We start from the raw sequence: 15,000 nt of genomic DNA, 5'->3' as shown, positions 1-15,000 counted from the left end.
ACACACACACACACACACACACACACACACACACTACACACACTACACACACACTACACACACTACACACACTACACACACACACACACACTACACACACACACACACACACACACACACACACACACACTACACACACTACACACACACTACACACACACACACACTACACACACACACTACACACACTACATACACTACACACACACTACACACACACACACACACACTACACACACTACACACACACACACACTACACACACACACACACTACACACACACTACACACACACACACACACACTACACACACACTACACACACACACACACACACACTACACACACTACACACACACACTACACACACTACACACACACACACACACACACACACACTACACACACTACACACACTACACACACACTACACACACACACACACACACACTACACACACTACACACACTACACACACTACACACACTACACACACTACACACACACTACACACACTACACACACACTACACACACTACACACACACTACACACACTACACACACTACACACACACTACACACACTACACACACACACACACACACACACACACACACACTACACACACTACACACACTACACACACTACACACACACACACACACACACACTACACTACACACACTACACACACACTACACACACACACACACACACACACACTACACACACTACACACACTACACACACACTACACACACACACACACACACACACACACACACACTACACACACTACACACACTACACACACTACACACACTACACACACACACACACACACACACACTACACACACACACACACACACACACACACACACACACACACTACACACACTACACACACTACACACACTACACACACACTACACACACTACACACACACTACACACTACACACACACTACACACACTACACACACTACACACACTACACACACACACTAACACTACACACACTACACACACTACACACAGTACACACACACTACAAACACTACACACACTACACACACACTACACACACTACACACACACTACACACACTACACACACTACACACACTACACACACTACAAAAAATTAACACTACACACACTACACACACTACACACACTACACACACACTACACACACTACACAAATTAACACTACACACACTACACACACTACACACACTACACACACTACACACACTACACAAATTAACACTACACACACTACACACACTACACACACTACACACACTACACACACTACACAAATTAACACTACACACACTACACACACTACACACACTACACACACTACACACACACACAAATTAACACTACACACACTACACACACTACACACACTACACACACTACACACACTACACACACACACACACACACACAAATTAACACTACACACACTACACACACTACACACACTACACACACTACACACACTACACACACTACACACACTACACAAATTAACACTACACACACTACACACACTACACACACACACACACTACACACACTACACACACTACACAAATTAACACTACACACACTACACACACTACACACACTACACACACTACACACACTACACACACTACACACACTACACACATGCACTACACACACTACACACACACTACACAAATTAACACTACACACACTACACACACTACACACACACACACACTACACACACTACACACACTACACACACACACACAAATTAACACTACACACACTACACACACTACACACACTACACACACTACACAAATTAACACTACACACACTACACACACTACACACACTACACACACTACACACACTACACACACACTACACACACTACACACACTACACACACTACACACACTACACACACACTACACACACACACACACACACACTACACACACACACACACACTACACACACTACACACACTACACACACTACACACACTACACACACTACACACACTACATGCACACTACACACACACACACACACTACACACACTACACACACTACACACACTACACACACTACACACACTACACACACACACACACACACACACACACACACACACACTACACACACACACACTACACACACTACACACACACTACACACACTACACACACTACACACACTACACACACTACACACACTACACACACTACACACACACTACACACACTACACACACTACACACACTACACACACTACACACACTACACACACACTACACACACTACACACACTACACACACTACACACACTACACACACACACTACACACACTACACACACACTACACACACTACACACACTACACACACTACACACACTACACACACTACACACACACACTAATTAACACAACACACACTACACACACTACACACACTACACACACTACACACACACACTAATTAACACAACACACACTACACACACTACACACACTACACACACTACACACACTACACACACACACTAATTAACACAACACACACTACACACACTACACACACTACACACACTACACACACACACTAATTAACACAACACACACTACACACACTACACACACTACACACACTACACACACACACTAATTAACACAACACACACTACACACACTACACACACTACACACACTACACACACTACACACACTACACACACTACACACACTACACACACACACACACTACACACACTACACACACTACACACACTACACACACTACACACACACTACACACACTACACACACTACACACACACTACACACACTACACACACTACACACACACTACACACACACTACACACACACACACACACACTACACACACTACACACACTACACACACTACACACACTACACACACACACATGCACTACACACACTACACACACTACACACACTACACACACTACACACACTACACACACTACACACACACTACACACACTACACACACACTACACACACACTACACACACACTACACACACCACACTACACACACACACACACACACACTACACACACACACACACACACTACACACACACACACACACTACACACACTACACACACTACACACACTACACACACTACACACACACACACTACACACACTACACACACTACACACACTACACACACTACACACACACTACACACACTACACACACTACACACACTACACACACTACACACACTACCCACACACTACACACACTACACACACTACACACACTACACACACACACTACACACACTACACACACTACACACACACTACACACACACACACACACACACACACACTACACACACTACACACACTACACACACACTACACACACACTACACACACACTACACACACTACACACACTACACACACACTACACACACTACACACACTACACACACTACACACACACTACACACACTACACACACTACACACACACTACACACACTACACACACTACACACACACTACACACACACTACACACACTACACACACACACACACACACACACACTACACACACTACACACACACACACACACACACACACACACACACACACACACACACTACACACACACACACACACACTACACACACACTACACACACTACACACACTACACACACTACACACACACTACACACACACTACACACACTACACACACTACACACACTACACACACTACACACACTACACACACACACACACACACACACACACACACTACACACTACACACACACTACACACACTACACACACTACACACACTACACACACACTACACACACACACTACACACACACACACTACACACACATGCACTACACACACTACACACACACACACTACACACACATGCACTACACACACTACACACACTACACACTACACATACATGCACTACACACACTACACACACACTACACACACTACACACACACTACACACACTACACACACTACACACACTACACACACACTACACACACACTACACACACACTACACACACACACACACACTACACACACACTACACACACACTACACACACACTACACACACTACACACACTACACACACTACACACACACTACACACACACTACACACACACTACACACACTACACACACTACACACACTACACACACTACACACTACACACACACACACACACACACACTACACACACACTACACACACTACACACACTACACACACTACACACACACTACACACACACACACACACACACACACACTACACACACATGCACTACACACACTACACACACACACACACACACACACACGCACTACACACACTACACACACACACACTACACACACTACACACACTACACACACTACACACACTACACACACTACACACACACACTACACACACTACACACACTACACACACTACACACACTACACACACTACACACACACACTACACACACACACTACACACACTACACACACTACACACACACACTACACACACACACACTACACACACATGCACTACACACACTACACACACACACACTACACACACATGCACTACACACACTACACACACTACACACACACACACACACACACACACACTACACACACATGCACTACACACACTACACAAATTAACACTACACACACACTACACACACACACTACACACACTACACACACTACACACACTACACACACACTACACACACACACTACACACACTACACACACTACACACACACACACACACACTACACACACTACACACACTACACACACATGCACTACACACACTACACAAATTAACACTACACACACACTACACACACACACTACACACACTACACACACTACACACACTACACACACACACACACACACTACACACACTACACACACTACACACACTACACACACACACTACACACACTACACACACTACATACACACACTACACACACTACACACACTACACACACACACTACACACACTACACACACTACACACACACACACACATTAACACTACACACACACTACACACACAACACACACTACACACACTACACACACTACACACACTACACACACTACACACACTACACAAATTAACACTACACACACAACACACACTACACACACTACACACACAACACACACTACACACACTACACACACTACACACACTACACACACTACACACACTACACACATGCACTACACACACTACACACACTACACACACTACACACACTACACACACTACACACACTACACACACACAACACACACACACACACACACTACACACACTACACACACTACACACACTACACACACACACACACTACACACACTACACACACTACACACATGCACTACACACACTACACACACTACACACACTACACACACTACACACACTACACACACTACACACACACTACACACACTACACACACTACACACACTACACACACACACACACACACTACACACACTACACACACTACACACATGCACTACACACACTACACACACTACACACATGCACTACACACACACTACACACACACTACACACATGCACTACACACACACTACACACACACTACACACACACTACACACACACTACACACATGCACTACACACACTACACACACAACACACACTACACACACTACACACACTACACACACTACACACACTACACACACTACACACACTACACACATGCACTACACACACTACACAAATTAACACTACACACACACTACACACACACACACACTACACACATGCACTACACACACTACACAAATTAACACTACACACACACTACACACACAACACACACTACACGCACTACACACACACACACTACTACACACACACACACTACACACACTACACAAATTAACACTAGACACACACTACACACACAACACACACTACACAAATTAACACTACACACACACTACACACACAACACACACTACACGCACTACACACACAACACACACTACACGCACTACACAAATTAACACTAGACACACACTACACACACAACACACACTACACAAATTAACACTACACACACACTACACACACAACACACACTACACACACTACACACACACACACTACACACACTACACAAATTAACACTAGACACACACTACACACACACCCACACTACACACACACACCCACACACACACTACACACACTACACAAATTAACACTACACACACTACACACACAACACACACTACACGCACTACACACACACACACTACACACACTACACAAATTAACACTAGACACACACTACACACACAACACACACTACACGCACTACACACACACACACACTACACACACTACACAAATTAACACTAGACACACACTACACACACAACACACACTACACACACAACACACACTACACACACAACACACACTACACACACACTACACACACAACACACACTACACGCACTACACACACACACACTACACACACTACACAAATTAACACTAGACACACACTACACACACAACACACACTACACAAATTAACACTACACACACACTACACACACAACACACACTACACAAATTAACACTACACACACACTACACACACAACACACACTACACACATGCACTACACACACTACACAAATTAACACTACACACACACTACACACACAACACACACTACACACATGCACTACACACACTACACAAATTAACACTACACACACACTACACACACACTACACACACACTACACCCACACTACACATCAGGGCTGCATGATTTGTATAAATATCTAATCACCTGGGTGAAAACTTGGTACTTCCATCAGACACTGTTAACACCTCCGTCAGGGTAAAGAACATCACGTATGAATGATTACATACGGTGTTAACTGAATACAAAACACAAATAATATTATCCAACATTTTTATAGACTACATATGATAATAGATAGGATTATTACATATTAACAAACATACATGGTTGCCTGTTTATCTTTAAGTGGCTGGTTGCCTGTTTAACGTAGGTGGCTGGTTGCCTGTATATCTTTAGGTGGCTGGTTGCCTGTTTAACGTAAGTGGCTGGTTGCCTGTATATCTTTAGGTGGCTGGTTGCCTGTTTAACGAGGAGGCTGGTTGCCTGTTTATCTTTAGGTGGCTGGTTGCCTGTTTATCTTTAGGTGGCTGGTTGCCTGTATATCTTTAGGTGGCTGGTTGCCTGTTTAACGTAGGTGGCTGGTTGCCTGTATATCTTTAGGTGGCTGGTTGCCTGTTTAACGAGGTGGCTGGTTGCCTGTATATCTTTAGGTGGCTGGTTGCCTGTTTAACGAGGTGGTTGACTGTTTAACGAGGTGGCTGGTTGCCTGTTTAACGAGGTGGTTGACTGTTTAACGAGGTGGGCTGGTTGCCTGTTTAATGTAGGTGGTTGACTGTTTAACGAGGTGGGCTGGTGCCTGTTTAACGAGGTGGTTGACTGTTTAACGTAGGTGGCTGGTTGCCTGTTTAATGTAGGTGGCTGGTTGCCTGTTTAACGAGGTGGCTGGTTGCCTGTTTAACGTAGGTGGCTGGTTGCCTGTTTAACGTAGGTGGCTGACTGTTTAACGTAGGTGGCTGGTTGCCTGTATATCTTTAGGTGGCTGGTTGCCTGTATATCTTTAGGTGGCTGGTTGCCTGTTTAACATAGGTGGCTGGTTGCCTGTTTATCTTCAGGTGGCTGGTTGCCTGTATATCTTTAGGTGGCTGGTTGCCTGTTTAACGAGGAGGCTGGTTGCCTGTATATCTTTAGGTGGCTGGTTGCTTGTTTAACGAGGTGGCTGGTTGCCTGTATATCTTTAGGTGGCTGGTTGCCTGTTTAACATAGGTGGTTGACTGTTTAACGTAGGTGGCTGGTTGCCTGTTTAACGTAGGTGGTTGACTGTTTAACGTAGGTGGGCTGGTTGCCTGTTTAATGTAGGTGGCTGGTTGCCTGTTTAACGAGGTGGATGGTTGCCTGTTTAACGAGGTGGCTGACTGTTTAACGTAGGTGGCTGGTTGCCTGTTTAACGAGGTGGTTGACTGTTTAACGTAGGTGGGCTGGTTGCCTGTTTAACGTAGGTGGCTGGTTGCCTGTTTAACGTAGGTGGCTGGTTGCCTGTTTAACATAGCTGGCTGGTTGCCTGTTTAACGAGGTGGCTGGTTGGCTGTTTAACTTAGCTGGCTGGTTGCCTGTTTAATGTAGGTGGCTGGTTGCCTGTTTAACGTAGGTCACTGGTTGCCTATTTAACGTAGGTGGCTGGTTGCCTGTTTAACGTAGGTGGCTGACTGTTTAACGAGGTGGCTGGTTGCCTGTATATCTTTAGGTGGCTGGTTGCCTGTATATCTTTAGGTGGCTGGTTGCCTGTTTAACATAGGTGGCTGGTTGCCTGTTTATCTTCAGGTGGCTGGTTGCCTGTATATCTTTAGGTGGCTGGTTGCCTGTTTAACGTAGGAGGCTGGTTGCCTGTATATCTTTAGGTGGCTGGTTGCTTGTTTAACGTAGGTGGCTGGTTGCCTGTATATCTTTAGGTGGCTGGTTGCCTGTTTAACATAGGTGGTTGACTGTTTAACGTAGGTGGCTGGTTGCCTGTTTAACGTAGGTGGTTGACTGTTTAACGTAGGTGGGCTGGTTGCCTGTTTAATGTAGGTGGCTGGTTGCCTGTTTAACGTAGGTGGATGGTTGCCTGTTTAACGTAGGTGGCTGACTGTTTAACGTAGGTGGCTGGTTGCCTGTTTAACGTAGGTGGTTGACTGTTTAACGTAGGTGGGCTGGTTGCCTGTTTAACGAGGTGGCTGGTTGCCTGTTTAACGTAGGTGGCTGGTTGCCTGTTTAACATAGCTGGCTGGTTGCCTGTTTAACGTAGGTGGCTGGTTGGCTGTTTAACTTAGCTGGCTGGTTGCCTGTTTAATGTAGGTGGCTGGTTGCCTGTTTAACGTAGGTCACTGGTTGCCTATTTAACGAGGTGGCTGGTTGCCTGTTTAACGAGGTGGCTGACTGTTTAACGTAGGTGGCTGGTTGCCTGTATATCTTTAGGTGGCTGGTTGCCTGTATATCTTTAGGTGGCTGGTTGCCTGTTTAACATAGGTGGCTGGTTGCCTGTTTATCTTCAGGTGGCTGGTTGCCTGTATATCTTTAGGTGGCTGGTTGCCTGTTTAACGTAGGAGGCTGGTTGCCTGTATATCTTTAGGTGGCTGGTTGCTTGTTTAACGTAGGTGGCTGGTTGCCTGTATATCTTTAGGTGGCTGGTTGCCTGTTTAACATAGGTGGTTGACTGTTTAACGTAGGTGGCTGGTTGCCTGTTTAACGTAGGTGGTTGACTGTTTAACGTAGGTGGGCTGGTTGCCTGTTTAATGTAGGTGGCTGGTTGCCTGTTTAACGTAGGTGGATGGTTGCCTGTTTAACGTAGGTGGCTGACTGTTTAACGTAGGTGGCTGGTTGCCTGTTTAACGTAGGTGGCTGACTGTTTAACGTAGGTTGCTGGTTGCCTGTATATCTTTAGGTTGCTGGTTGCCTGTATATCTTTAGGTGGCTGGTTGCCTGTATATCTTTAGGTGGCTGGTTGCCTGTTTAACATAGGTGGCTGGTTGCCTGTTTATCTTCAGTTGGCTGGTTGCCTGTATATCTTTAGGTGGCTGGTTGCCTGTTTAACGAGGAGGCTGGTTGCCTGTATATCTTTAGGTGGCTGGTTGCTTGTTTAACGAGGTGGCTGGTTGCCTGTATATCTTTAGGTGGCTGGTTGCCTGTTTAACATAGGTGGTGACTGTTTATCGTAGGTGGCTGGTTGCCTGTTTAACGAGGTGGTTGACTGTTTAACGAGGTGGGCTGGTTGCCTGTTTAATGTAGGTGGCTGGTTGCCTGTTTAACGTAGGTGGCTGGTTGCCTGTTTAACGTAGGTGGCTGGTTGCCTGTTTAACGTAGGTGGCTGACTGTTTAACGTAGGTGGCTGGTTGCCTGTTTAACGTAGGTGGCTGGTTGCCTGTGTAACGAGGTGGCTGACTGTTTAACGAGGTGGCTGGTTGCCTGTTTAACGAGGTGGTTGACTGTTTAACGTAGGTGGGCTGGTTGCCTGTTTAATGTAGGTGGCTGGTTGCCTGTTTAACATAGCTGGCTGGTTGCCTGTTTAACGTAGGTGGCTGGTTGCCTGTTTAATGTAGTTGGCTGGTTGCCTGTTTAACGTAGCTGGCTGGTTGCCTGTTTAATGTAGGTGGCTGGTTGCCTGTTTATCGTAGGTGGCTGGTTGCCTGTTTAATGTAGGTGGCTGGTTGCCTGTATATCTTTAGGTGGCTGGTTGCCTGTTTAACGTAAGTGGCTGGTTGCCTGTATATCTTTAGGTGGCTGGTTGCCTGTATATCTTTAGGTGGCTGGTTGCCTGTTTAACGTAGGAGGCTGGTTGCCTGTTTATCTTTAGGTGGCTGGTTGCCTGTATATCTTTAGGTGGCTGGTTGCCTGTTTAACGTAGGTGGCTGGTTGCCTGTATATCTTTAGGTGGCTGGTTGCCTGTTTAACGTAGGAGGCTGGTTGCCTGTTTATCTTTAGGTGGCTGGTTGCCTGTATATCTTTAGGTGGCTGGTTGCCTGTTTAACGTAGGTGGCTGGTTGCCTGTATATCTTTAGGTGGCTGGTTGCCTGTTTAACGTAGGTGGCTGGTTGCCTGTATATCTTTAGGTGGCTGGTTGCCTGTTTAACGAGGTGGTTGCCTGTTTAATGTAGGTGGCTGGTTGCCTGTTTAACGTAGGTGGCTGGTTGCCTGTTTAACGTAGGTGGCTGGTTGCCTGTTTAACGAGGTGGCTGACTGTTTAACGGGTTGCTGGTTGCCTGTATATCTTTAGGTTGCTGGTTGCCTGTATATCTTTAGGTGGCTGGTTGCCTGTATATCTTTAGGTGGCTGGTTGCCTGTTTAACATAGGTGGCTGGTTGCCTGTTTATCTTCAGTTGGCTGGTTGCCTGTATATCTTTAGGTGGCTGGTTGCCTGTTTAACGTAGGAGGCTGGTTGCCTGTATATCTTTAGGTGGCTGGTTGCTTGTTTAACGTAGGTGGCTGGTTGCCTGTATATCTTTAGGTGGCTGGTTGCCTGTTTAACATAGGTGGTTGACTGTTTAACGTAGGTGGCTGGTTGCCTGTTTAACGAGGTGGTTGACTGTTTAACGTAGGTGGGCTGGTTGCCTGTTTAATGTAGGTGGCTGGTTGCCTGTTTAACGTAGGTGGCTGGTTGCCTGTTTAACGTAGGTGGCTGGTTGCCTGTTTAACGAGGTGGCTGACTGTTTAACGAGGTGGCTGGTTGCCTGTTTAACGTAGGTGGTTGACTGTTTAACGTAGGTGGGCTGGTTGCCTGTTTAATGTAGGTGGCTGGTTGCCTGTTTAACGTAGGTTGGCTGGTTGCCTGTTTAACGAGGTGGCTGGTTGCCTGTTTAACATAGGTGGCTGACTGTTTAACGTAGGTGGCTGGTTGCCTGTTTAACGTAGGTGGTTGACTGTTTAACGTAGGTGGGCTGGTTGCCTGTTTAATGTAGGTGGCTGATTGCCTGTTTAACGTAGGTGGCTGGTTGCCTGTTTAACATAGGTGGCTGACTGTTTAACGAGGTGGCTGGTTGCCTGTTTAACGTAGGTGGTTGACTGTTTAACGTAGGTGGGCTGGTTGCCTGTTTAACGTAGGTGGTTGACTGTTTAACGTAGGTGGCTGGTTGCCTGTATAATGTAGGTGGCTGGTTGCCTGTTTAACGTAGGTGACTGACTGTTTAACGTAGGTGGCTGGTTGCCTGTATATCTTTAGGTGGCTGGTTGCCTGTACATCTTTAGGTGGCTGGTTGCCTGTTTAACATAGGTGGCTGGTTGCCTGTTTATCTTTAGGTGGCTGGTTGCCTGTATATCTTTAGGTGGCTGGTTGCCTGTTTAACGTAGGTGGCTGGTTGCCTGTATATCTTTAGGTGGCTGGTTGCCTGTACATCTTTAGGTGGCTGGTTGCCTGTTTAACATAGGTGGCTGGTTGCCTGTTTATCTTTAGGTGGCTGGTTGCCTGTATATCTTTAGGTGGCTGGTTGCCTGTTTAACGTAGGTGGCTGGTTGCCTGTATATCTTTAGGTGGCTGGTTGCCTGTATATATTTAGGTGGCTTGTTGCCTGTTTAACGTAGGTGGCTGGTTGCCTGTTTATCTTTAGGTGGCTGGTTGCCTGTATATCTTTAGGTGGCTGGTTGCCTGTTTAACGTAGGTGGCTGGTTGCCTGTATATCTTTAGGTGGCTGGTTGCCTGTTTAACGTAGGTGGCTGGTTGCCTGTATATCTTTAGTGGCTGGTTGCCTGTTTAACGTAGGTGGCTGGTTGCCTGTTTAACGTAGGTGGCTGGTTGCCTGTTTAACGAGGTGGCTGACTGTTTAACGTAGGTGGCTGGTTGCCTGTTTAACGAGGTGGTTGACTGTTTAACGTAGGTGGGCTGGTTGCCTGTTTAATGTAGGTGGCTGGTTGCCTGTTTAACGTAGGTGGCTGGTTGCCTGTTTAACGTAGGTGGCTGGTTGCCTGTTTAACGTAGGTGGCTGACTGTTTAACGAGGTGGCTGGTTGCCTGTTTAACGAGGTGGTTGACTGTTTAACGTGGGTGGGCTGGTTGCCTGTTTAACGAGGTGGTTGCCAGTTTAACGAGGTGGCTGGTTGCCTGTTTAATGTAGGTGGCTGGTTGCCTGTTTAACGAGGTGACTGACTGTTTAACGTAGGTGGCTGGTTACCTGTATATCTTTAGGTGGCTGGTTGCCTGTTTAACATAGGTGGCTGGTTACCTGTTTATCTTTAGGTGGCTGTTTGCCTGTTTAACGTAGGTGGCTGGTTGCCTGTATATCTTTAGGTGGCTGGTTGCCTGTTTAACGAGGTGGCTGGCTGCCTGTTTAACGAGGTGGTTGACTGTTTAACGAGGTGGGCTGGTTGCCTGTTTAACGAGGTGGTTGACTGTTTAAAGTAGGTGGGCTGGTTGCCTGTTTAATGTAGGTGGTTGACTGTTTAACATAGGTGGGCTGGTTGCCTGTTTAACGTAGGTGGTTGACTGTTTAACGTAGGTGGCTGGTTGCCTGTTTAACGTAGGTGATTGACTGTTTAACGTAGGTGGTTGACTGTTTAACGTAGGTGGCTGGTTGCCTGTTTAATGTAGGTGGCTGGTTGCCTGTTTAACGAGGTGACTGACTGTTTAACGTAGGTGGCTGGTTGCTTGTATATCTTTAGGTGGCTGGTTGCCTGTATATCTTTAGGTGGCTGGTTGCCTGTTTAACGTAGGTGGCTGGTTGCCTGTATATCTTTAGGTGGCTGGTTGCCTGTATATCTTTAGGTGGCTGGTTGCCTGTTTATCTTTAGGTGGATGTTTGCCTGTTTAACGAGGTGGTTGACTGTTTAACGTATGTGGCTGGTTTCCTGTTTAACGTAGGTGGTTGACTGTTTAACGGGTGGGCTGGTTGCCTGTTTAATGTAGGTGGCTGGTTGCCTGTTTAACGTAGGTGGCTGGTGCCTGTTTAACGTAGGTGGCTGGTTGCCTGTTTAACGTAGGTGGCTGGTTGCCTGTTTAACGTAGGTGGCTGACTGTTTAACGTAGGTGGCTGGTTGCCTGTTTAAACGTAGGTGGCTGGTGACTGTTTAACGAGGTGGGCTGGTTGCCTGTTTAATGTAGGTGGTTGACTGTTTAACGTAGGTGGCTGGTTGCCTGTTTAATATAGGTGGCTGGTTGCCTGTTTAACGTAGGTGGCTGGTTGCCTGTTTAACATAGGTGGTTGACTGTTTAACGTAGGTGGCTGGTTGCCTGTTTAACGTAGGAGGTTGACGGTTTAATGTAGGTGGGCTGGTTGCCTGTTTAATGTAGGTGGCTGGTTGCCTGTTTAACGTAGGTGGCTGGTTGCCTGTTTAACGTAGGTGGTTGACTGTTTAACGTAGGTGGCTGGTTGCCTGTTTAACGTGGTTGACTGTTTAACGTAGGTGGGCTGGTTGCCTGTTTAACGAGGTGGTTGACTGTTTAACGTAGGTGGCTGGTTGCCTGTTTAATGTAGGTGGCTGGTTGCCTGTTTAACGTAGGTGGCTGGTTGCCTGTTTAACGTAGGTGGCTGGTTGCCTGTTTAACGTAGGTGGCTGGTTGCCTGTTTAACGTAGGTGGCTGACTGTTTAACGTAGGTGGCTGGTTGCCTGTTTAAACGTAGGTGGTTGACTGTTTAACGTAGGTGGGCTGGTTGACTGTTTAACGAGGTGTTTGACTGTTTAACGTAGGTGGCTGGTTGCCTGTTTAATGTAGGTGGCTGGTTGCCTGTTTAACATAGGTGGCTGGTTGCCTGTTTAACATAGGTGGTTGACTGTTTAACGGAGGTGGCTGGTTGCCTGTTTAACGTAGGTGGTTGACTGTTTAATGTAGGTGGGCTGGTTGCCTGTTTAATGTAGGTGGCTGGTTGCCTGTTTAACGTAGGTCACTGGTTGCCTATTTAACGTAGGTGGCTGGTTGCCTGTTTAACGTAGCTGGCTGGTTGCCTGTTTAATGTAGGTGACTGGTTGCCTGTTTATCGTAGGTGGCTGGTTGCCTGTTTAATGTAGGTGGCTGGTTGCCTGTTTATCGTAGGTGTCTGGTTGCCTGTTTAATGTAGGTGGCTGGTTGCCTGTTTAACGAGGTGGCTGGTTGCCTGTTTATCGTAGGCTGGTTGCCTGTTTAACGTAGCTGGTTGCCTGTTTAACGTAGCTGTCTGGTTGCCTGTTTATCGTAGGTGGCTGGTTGCCTGTTTAATGTAGGTGGCTGGTTGCCTGTTTATCGTAGGTGGCTGGTTGCCTGTTTAA

Source organism: Oncorhynchus tshawytscha, linkage group LG15, assembly GCF_018296145.1.
Source record: "Oncorhynchus tshawytscha isolate Ot180627B linkage group LG15, Otsh_v2.0, whole genome shotgun sequence".
NCBI lineage: Eukaryota > Metazoa > Chordata > Actinopteri > Salmoniformes > Salmonidae > Oncorhynchus > Oncorhynchus tshawytscha.
This window is presented reverse-complemented; position numbering follows the sequence as displayed.